Here is a 9,866-nt window from a genome sequence, read left to right on the forward strand (position 1 = left end):
TGATTGCTCATTGCCATGTACTGCTGATGCTCAGTTAAAACAACTAAGAGGAAGAGGTGCAATCAATACTTATTCTCTATGTTGGAGGTGCTGTGCACATCAATGCAAAAGCCATAGCTTGAGGCATGTGTGTATATCTCCAGCACTACCACTGCAAGTCAGCCTATTCACTCTGCGATAGGCAAAAAAAAAGTTGACTGCATTATCTTGCAAAATAGAGGATTTTGTCTAGGCGACCAGCTCTGAAGTGCAACTATTGCCATTATTGCAATACTGGCATCTATCTTAACATTATGGAAAATTGTACAGGTATATCCTATGCACAAAGGGTAGAACATCTTCAACCTGGCCAATGACCACTTTCATTTATTCTGTCATTGATAAAGTGATACAAGGAATAGTCGATACCATCTAGTTTGTTTCTTAATGCTGTGTTTGGGTTATGCCAGGGTCCCTTGGTTCCTGATTTTTTATGGTCTTGGTCAAAGCATGGACAAAATAATTGCATATAGCCACCAATAATATAAGCAAAAAATGAGATATCAGCCTGAAAGCAGAATTTAGGGATCTAGCAGAGAAGTTAAAGAGGAGGACCTCATAGAAAGTGATTGTGGGATTACTACCAGTGCCACATGCTAGCCAGGGTAGAAATTAACAAATAGGCAGGATGAACATGTGGCTTGAGGGAGGGTTTCAGATATGTGGGACACTGGGACTGATTCTGAGAAAGGTGGGACTATTACAAATTGGGCGGTCTACACCTGAACCAGACTGTAACTAATGTCCTTGGGGGAGTTTTGCTACTCTTGTTGGGGAGGGTTTAAACTAATGTGACAGGAGGCTGGGAACCACAAAGAGAAGACTAGTAGACAGTGAGATGGAAACTAGAGACTGTTAAGGAACAGGATCATGAAGTTAGTATTAATAAGGGGAAAAGTAGGCAGAGAACAGATGAATGCAAAGGAACTAGTGGTCTGAATTGCCTATGCTTTAATGCAAGGAGTATAAGGCAAATTAACTTAAGGGCTTGGATTGGTGGCTGGGAGTATGATGTTATTGTGATCACAGAGACTTGGTTGAAGGGGAGGGCATGATTGGCAACAAAATGTTCCAGGGTATAGATGCTTCAGGAAGTAAAAGTGGGGTGTGGGGGTATTTGCATTGCTGGTCAGGGATGATATCATGGCTGTGGTAAAGGAGGACACTATGGAGGGCTTGAGCAGGGAGGCATTATGGGTAGGGCTGAGAAATAAGGGTGCAGTTACATTGTTGGGCTGTATTACTGGACTCCCAACGGTGAGCATGAGGTAGAAGAACAAATAGGTAAAATAGAGGCAACAAGGTGATGGTAATGGGAGGTCTTAATTTTCTCAACATTGACTAGGATACACAGTGGCAGAGGGTCTAGATGGGACAGAATTTGTAAGGAATGACCATGAAAGTTTTCTAAAGCAGTATGTCAATAGTCCAATTAGGGAAGGGGCCATATTTGGACCTGATGTTGGGGAATGAGCCAGGCCGGGTGCTAGAAGTTACAGTGCGGGATTTCTTTGGAATAGTGACCACAATTCTGTAAGTTTTAAAATACTCGCAAACAAACATGAGAGTGGTTCTAAGGGAAGAGGTACTAAACTGGGCCAAGGCCAATTATATCAAAATTCAGCAGAAGCTGGGAAATGTGGATTGGGGGCAGCTATTTGACCCTCTGCCACTGTGTATCCCAGTCAATGTTGAGAAAATTAAGACCTCCCATTACCATCACCTTGTTGCCTCTATTTTACCTATTTGTTCTTCTACCTCATGCTCACTGTTGGGAGTCCTGTAATACAGTCCAACAATGTAACTGCACATTTGTATTGTGGGAGGCTTTCAAAGATAGGTTGGAGATAGTGCAGGATAGGCATGTCCCTTTGAAAACACGGGATAGAAAAGGCAAGATCCATGGATGACCAGAGAAATTGCGACTAGCCAAGAGGAAAAGGGAGGTGTAGCCAAGAACAGAACAGGCTCTGGGGGAATATCAGGAGAGTAAGACCAGTCTTAAACGAGGAATCAAGCGGGCTAAAAGGGGTCATGAAATAACTTGAATCAGCAGAATTTAGGAGAATCCCAAAGCACTTTATTCTTTTATAAGAAGCAAGCGGGTAACTAGAGAAAGGATTGGTTCACTAAAGGTTAAAGAAGGAAGGCTGTGTGTCAAACTTGAGAAAATGAATGAGATTCTGAATGATTACTTTGCATCAGTGTTCATTGAGGAGAGGGACGTGATGAAAGTTGAAATTAGAGATAGAAGTTTATTTACTCTGGATCACATTGACATAAAGAGGGAGGACATTTTGGGTAGGCAAAAGACTATTAAGGTGGACAAATACCTAGGACTGAATGGGATCTATCCCAGGTTGCTGAGGGAGACGAGAGGAAGTAGCTGGGGCCCTGACATATCTTAAAAGTGTCCTTAAAACACAGGTGAAGTGTCGGAGGACTGGAGAATTGCTAATGTACCCCTATTCAAGAAGGGTAGTAGAGATATTCCAGATAACTACAGACCAGTGAGTCTGACATCAGTGGCGGGAAAGTTGCTGGAGAAGGTACTGAGGGATAAGATCTATTTATATTTGGAAGAGAATTGACTTATCAGTGATAGGCAACATGGTTTTGTGCGGGGGAGATCATGCCCAAAAAAGGAAATTGAGGGGGGAACCTGATTCAAGTTTACAAAATCCTGAAGGGTATAGACAGGGTGGATAGAGATAAGCTTTTTCCCAGGGTGAGAGATTCAATTATAAGAGGTCACGTGTTCAAGGTGAGAAGAGAAAAGTTTAAGGGGGATCCACACGGAAAGTACTTTACACAGAGGGTGGTAGGTGCCTGGAACGAGTTGCCAGCAGAGGTAGTAGAGGCAGGCACAGTAGATTCATTTAAGATGTGTCTGGACAGATGCATAAATAGTAGATGGGGAGCAGAGGGATGCATATCCTTAAGAATTGGGAGATAGATTTAGACAGTGGATTTGGATAGGCACAGGCTTGTTCCCAGGCTGTAATATTTCTTTGTTCTTTGAGAAATGAAGTGAAAGTGAGTAACCTTGGCATTAAGGCATGATTTGGCAAAGTGGCATTGACTTCAGCTCTTAATAAAACCACTCCAGGTATTTCCATAGAATTGAAATAAATGAATTTTTTTTCACAATAGTTCAAAATATTAAAAATGAAGCATCCTCACCGTCAGTTCTGGGATAGTACTGCAGGAGTTGCTTGGTATAGTCCTAAGTCCAACAATCTTAGCTGTGAGGTCATAAACAAGAATGCTGATGACACAATGAATCAATGTTCAATATCATTTGTGATGCTTCAGATTCTAAACCAACCTGTGGGCCTGTGTAGACAGACTGGACAATGCCCATCTCCAACAAGAAATAATCTAATCATCTCTCCGGATATTTGGTATTGCCATCACTAAAGTTGCCTGTTGCCAACATCCTGGAGGTTGCCACTGAACTGGAGCAGGGAGAACGTGAGGACTGGAGATCAGAGTCGAGAGTGTGGAATGCTAGAAAAGCACAGCAGGTCAGGCAGCATCTGAGGAGCAGGAAAATCTATGTTTGGGGCAAAAGCCCTTCATCAAGAATGAGGTCATTCTTGATAAAGGGCTTATGCCCGAAACGTCAATTTTCCTGCTCCTCAGATGCTGCCTGACCTGCTGTGCTTTTCTAGCACTCCACATTCAACACTGAACTGGAATAGCCAGTTAAGAAACTGCTGACAAGGGTATATCAGATACTTGGGATTCTGCAGTCTGATGAAGGTTTATAATGTTGAGAGCCTGGTTTCAGAGTAAAAAATAGCCTTAAGTTGAATTAATGTGTGACATATGTGACTAAGAGGAAGACACTTATAGATTATAGAACAGAGAACATTATAGTGCAGTCCAGGTCCTTCGGCCCTCGATTTTGCACCAAATGTGAGATTATTCTGGCCTACACCATTCCATCATTATCTATATGTATGTCCAATGCCCATTTAAATGCCCTTAACATCGGTGAGTCTACTACAGTTACAAGCAGGCTGTTCCATGCCCCTACTACTCTGAGTCTTGTGTTTTAGGTTTGTTTTGAGTGGTGAAGAGGCTCAGCTGGAGATTTATAACTTTATATGCATTTTAAATCCTTTAAACCATTGAAGTTTGATTTAGCTCCTTCCTGCTCTCCCTACTGCTTCACTTTTGATGGTTTGCATAGCTCATAATAGGTTTTACTTAGCAATATCTAATTGGCCACAATGGTTAGATCTTTAAAAAGACAGACTGGTTAAGGCAATTAACACACTTGCCTTCATTGTTCAGACTGGGAGAAAGTGAGGACTGCAGATGCTGGAGATCAGAGCTGAAAAATGTGTTGCTGGAAAAGCACAGCAGGTCAGGCAGCATCCAAGGAGCAGGAGAATCAACATTTCAGGCATAAGCCCTTCTTCAGGAAAAGTCCTGAAGAAGGGCTTATGACCCAAACGTCGATTCTCCTGCTCCTTGGATGCTGCCTGACCTGCTGTGCTTTTCCAGCAACACATTTTTCAGCTTCATTGTTCAGACCGTTGAGTATAGGAGTTGAGGTGTTATATTGAGGCCACACAGAACGTTGGTGAGGCTGAGAGTAAGATGTACAGTTCTGATGCCCTTATTAGAGTCATAGAGATGTACAGAATGGAAACAGACCCTTCGGTCCACCTGTCCATGCTAACCAGATATCCCAACCCAATCTAATCCCGCCTTTAGCAGCCGGCCCATATCCCTCCAAACCCTTCCTATTCATATACCCATCCAAATGCCTCTTAAATGTTGCAATTGTACCAGCCTCCACCACTTCCTCTGGCAACTCATTCCATACACGTATCACCATCTGTGTGAAAAAGTTGCCCCTTAGGTCTCTTTAATATCTTTCCCCTCTCTACCCTAAACCTATGTCCTCTAGTTCTGGACTCCCCGACCCCAGGGAAAAGACTTTGCCTGTTTACCCTATCCATGCTCCTCATAATTTTGTAAACCTCTATAAGGTCATCCCTCAGCCTCCAACGCTCCAGGGAAAACAGCCCCAGCCTGTTCAGCCTCTCCCTATAGCTCAAATCCTCCAACCCTGGCAACATCCTTGTCAATCTTTTCTGAATCCTTTCAAGTTTCACAACATCTTTCCAACAGGAAGGAGACCAGAATTGATTAGATTAGATTTTTTTTAGATTAGATTAGTTTACATTACAGTGTGGAAACAGGCCCTTCGGCCCAACAATTCCACACCGACCCGCCGAAGCGCAACCCACCCATACCCCTACATTTACCCCTTACCTAATACTATGGGCAATTTGGCATGGCCAATTCACCTGACCTGCACATCTTTGGACTGTGGGAGGAAAGCGGAGCACCCGGAGGAAACCCACGCAGACCCGGGGAGAACATGCAAACTCCACACAGTCAGTCACCTCAGGCGGGAATTGAGCCTGGGTTTCTGGCGCTGTGAGGCAGCAGTGCTAACCACTGTGCCACCGTGCCGACCACATTGAACGCAATATTCCAACAGTGGACTAACCAATGTCCTGTACAGCTACAACATAACCTCCCAACTCTTATACTCAATACTCTGACCAATAAAGGAAAGCATACCAAGTGCCTTCTTCACTATCCTATCTACCTGCGAGTCCACTTTCAAGGAGCTATGTACCTGCACTCCAAGGTCTCTTTGTTCAGCAACACTGCCGAGGACCTTACCATTAAGTGTATAAGTCCTGCTAATACTTACTTTCTCAAAATGCAACATGGCGTATTTATTTGAATTAAACTCCATCTGCCACTTCTCAGCCCATTGGCCCATCTGGTCCAGATCCTGTTGTAATCTGAGGTAACCCTCTTCGCTGTCCACTACACCTCCAATTTTGGTGTCATCTGCAAACTTACTAACTGTACCTCTTATGTTCATATCCAAATAATTTATATAAATGACAAAAAGTAGAGGGCACAGCACCAATCCTTGTGGCACTCCACTGGTCACAGGCCTCCAGTCTGAAAAACAACCCTCCACCAACGCCCTCTGTCTTCTACCTTTGAGCCAGTTCTGTATCCAAATGGTTAGTTCTCCCTGTATTCCGTGAGATCTAACCTTGCTAATCAGCCTCCCATGGGAAACCTTGTCGAACGCCTTACTGATGTCAATATAGATCACATCTACTGCTCTGCCCTTATCAGTCCTCTTTGTTACTTCTTCAAAAACTCAATCAAGTTTGTGAGACATGATTTCCCGCGCAAAAAGCCATGTTGACTATCCCTAATCAGTCCTTGCCTTTCGAAATACATGTACATCCTGTCCCTCAGGATTCCCTCCAACAACTTGCCCACCATCAACGTCAGGCTCACTGGTCTGTAGTTCCCTGGCTTGTCCTTACCACCCTTCTTAAACAGTGGCACCACGTTTGCCAACCTTCAGTCTTCCGGCACCTCTCCTGTGACTATCGATGATATAAATATCTCAGCAAGAGGCCCAGCAATCACTTCTCTAGCTTCCACAGAGTTCTTGGGTACACTTGATCAGGTCCTGGGGATTTATCCACCTTTATCCGCTTCAAGACATCCAGCACTTCCTCCTCTGTAATCTGGACACTTTGCAAGATGTCACTATCTATTTCCCTACAGTCTATATCTTCCATATCCTTTTCCACAGTAAATACTGATGCAAAATATTCATTTAGTATCTCTCCCATTTTCTGTGGCTCCACACAAAGGCCACCTTGCTGATCTTTTAGGGGCACTATACTCTCTCTAGTTACCCTTTTCTCCTCAATATATTTATAAAACCCTTTGGATTCTCCTTAATTCTATTTGCCAAAGCTATCTCATGTCCCCTTTTTGCCCTCCTGATTTCCCTCTTAAGTATACTCCTACTTCCTTTATACTCTTCTAAGGATTCACTCGATCTATGCTGTCTATACCTGATATATGCTTCCTTCTTTTTCTGAACCAAACCCTCAATTTCTTTAGTCATCCAGCATTCCCTATAACTACCAGCCTTCCCTTAAACCTAACAGGAATATACTTTCTCTGGATTCTTGTTATCTCATTTCTGAAGGCTTCCCATTTTCCAGCCGTCCCTTTACCTGCGAACATCTGCCTTCAATCAACCTTTGAAAGTTCTTGCCTAATACCGTCAAAATTGTCCTTTCTCCAATTTAGAACTTCAACTTTTAGATCTGGTCTATCCTTTTCCATCACTATTTTAAAACGGATAGAATTATGGTCGCTTGCCCCAAAGTGCTCCCCCACTGACACCTCAGTCACCTGCCCTGCCTTATTTCCCAAGAGTAGGTCAAGTTTTGCACCTTCTCTAGTCGGTACATCCACATACTGAATCAGAAAATTGTCTTGTACACACTTAAGAAATTCCTCTCCATCTAAATCTTTAACACTATGACAGTCCCTGTCTACATTTGGAAAGTTAAAATCCCCTACCATAACTACCCTATTATTCTTACAGATAGCTGAGATCTCCTTACAAGTTTGTTTCTCAATTTCCCTTTGACTATTAGGGGGTCTGTAATCCCTTTCTTATTTCTCAGTTCCACCCAAATAACTTCCCTGGATGTATTTCTGGAAATATCCTCCCTCAGCACAGCTGTAATGCTATCCCTTATCAAAAACACAACTCCCTCTCCTCTCTTGCCTCCCTTTCTATCCTTCCTGTAGCATTTGTATTCTCGAACATTAAACTGCCAGTCCTGCCCATCCCTGAGCCTGTTTCTGTAATTGCTATGATATCCCAGTCCCATGTTCCTAACCATGCCCTGAGCTCATCTGCCTTCCCTGTTAGGCCCCTTGCTTTGAAATAAATGCAGTTTAATTTATTAGTCCTACCTTGTCCCTGCCTGCTCTGACTGTTTGACTCACTTCTGTTCTCAGCTGTACCCATCTCATAGAACATAGAACAGTACAGCACAGAACAGGCCCTTCAGCCCACGATGTTGTGCCGACCACTGATCCTCATGTATGCACCCTCAAATTTCTGTGACCATATGCATGTCCAGGAGTCTCTTAAATGTCCCCAATGACCCTGCCTCCACAACTGCTGCTGGCAACGCATTCCATGTTCTCACAAATTTCTGTGTAAAGAACCTGCCTCTGACATCCCCTCTATACTTTCCTCCAACCAGCTTAAAACTATGACCCCTTGTGTTAGCCAGTTCTGCCCTGGGAAATAGTCTCTGGCTATCGACTCTATCTATGCCTCTCATTATCTAATATACCTCAATTAGGTCCCCTCTCCTCCTCCTTTTCTCCAATGAAAAAAGTCCGAGCTCAGTCAACCTCTCCTCATAAGATAAGCCCTCCAGTCCAGGCAGCAACCTGGTAAACCTCCTCTGAACCCTCTCCAAAGCATCCACATCTTTCCTATAATAGGGTGACCAGAACTGGATGCAGTATTCCAAGTGCGGTCTAACCAAAGTTTTATAGAGCTGCAACAAGATCTCACGGCTCTTGAACTCAATCCCCCTGTTAATGAAAGCAAAAACACCATATGCTTTCTTAACAACCCTGTCCACTTGGGTGGCCATTTTAAGGGATCTATGTACCTGCACCCCAAGATCCCTCTGTTCCTCCACACTGCAAAGAATCTTATCCTTAATCCTGTACTCAGCTTTCAAATTCAACCTTCCAAAATGCATCACCTCGCATTTATCCAGGTTGAACTCCATCTGCCACCTCTCAGCCCATCTCTGCATCCTGTCAATATCCTGCTGCAGCCTACAACAGCCCTCTATACTGTCAACGACACCTCCAACCTTTGTGTCGTCTGCAAACTTGCTGACCCATCCTTCAATCCCCTCATCCAAGTCATTAATAAAAATTACAAACAGTAGAGGCCCAAGGACAGAGCCCTGTGGAACACCACTCACCACTGACTTCCAGGCAGAATATTTTCCTTCTACTACCACTCGCTGTCTTCTGTTGGCCAGCCAATTCCGTATCCAGACATCTATGTTCCCCTGTATCCCATTCCCCCTGACCTTCTGAATGAGCCTACCATGGGGAACCTTATCAAATGCCTTGCTGAAGTCCATATACACCACATCTACAGCTCGACCCTCATCAACGTTTCTAGTCACATCCTCAAAGAACTCGATAAGGTTTGTGAGGCATGACCTGCCCCTCACAAAGCTGTGTTGACTGCATTTAATCAAGCCATGCTCTTCCAGATGGTCATAAATCCTATCCCTCAGAATCCTTTCTAACACCTTGCAGACGACAGACGTGGTCTGGTCTGGGCCTGGCGACTTGTCAATCTAAACGTTTGACAAAATTTTCAGCACATCAGCTTCCTCTATCTCTATCTATTCCAGCATGCACACCTGCTCTTCAAAGGTTTCATTCACTACAAAGTTTGTTTCTTTCATAAAGACAGAAGTAAAAAACTCATTTAGGGCTTCCCCTACCTCCTCAGACTCCACACACAAATTCCCTATGCTATCCCTGATCGGCCCTACTCTTTCTTTGACCATTCTCTTATTCCTCACATAAGTGTAAAATGCCTTTGTGTTCTCCCTAATCCGTTCTGCCAAGCCTTTCTCGTGCCCCCTCCTGGCTCTCCTCAGACCACTTTTGAGCTCCTTCCTCGCCTGCCTGTAATTGTCTAGAGCTGAGCTTGACCCGAGCTTCCTCCAACTTATGTAAGCTACCTTCTTCCTTTTGACGAGAAGCTCCACTGTTCTCGTCATCAGATCGATCTCTTTCCTCACTATCTCCCTGGGTCCCACCGCCCCACCTTCCTAGTTTAAATCCTCCTGAGCAGCTGTTGCAAATCTCCCTGCCAGTATATTAGTCCCCTTCCAATTTAGGTG

Source organism: Chiloscyllium punctatum, chromosome 25 (assembly GCF_047496795.1).
Source record: "Chiloscyllium punctatum isolate Juve2018m chromosome 25, sChiPun1.3, whole genome shotgun sequence".
Classification (NCBI taxonomy): Eukaryota; Metazoa; Chordata; class Chondrichthyes; order Orectolobiformes; family Hemiscylliidae; genus Chiloscyllium; species Chiloscyllium punctatum.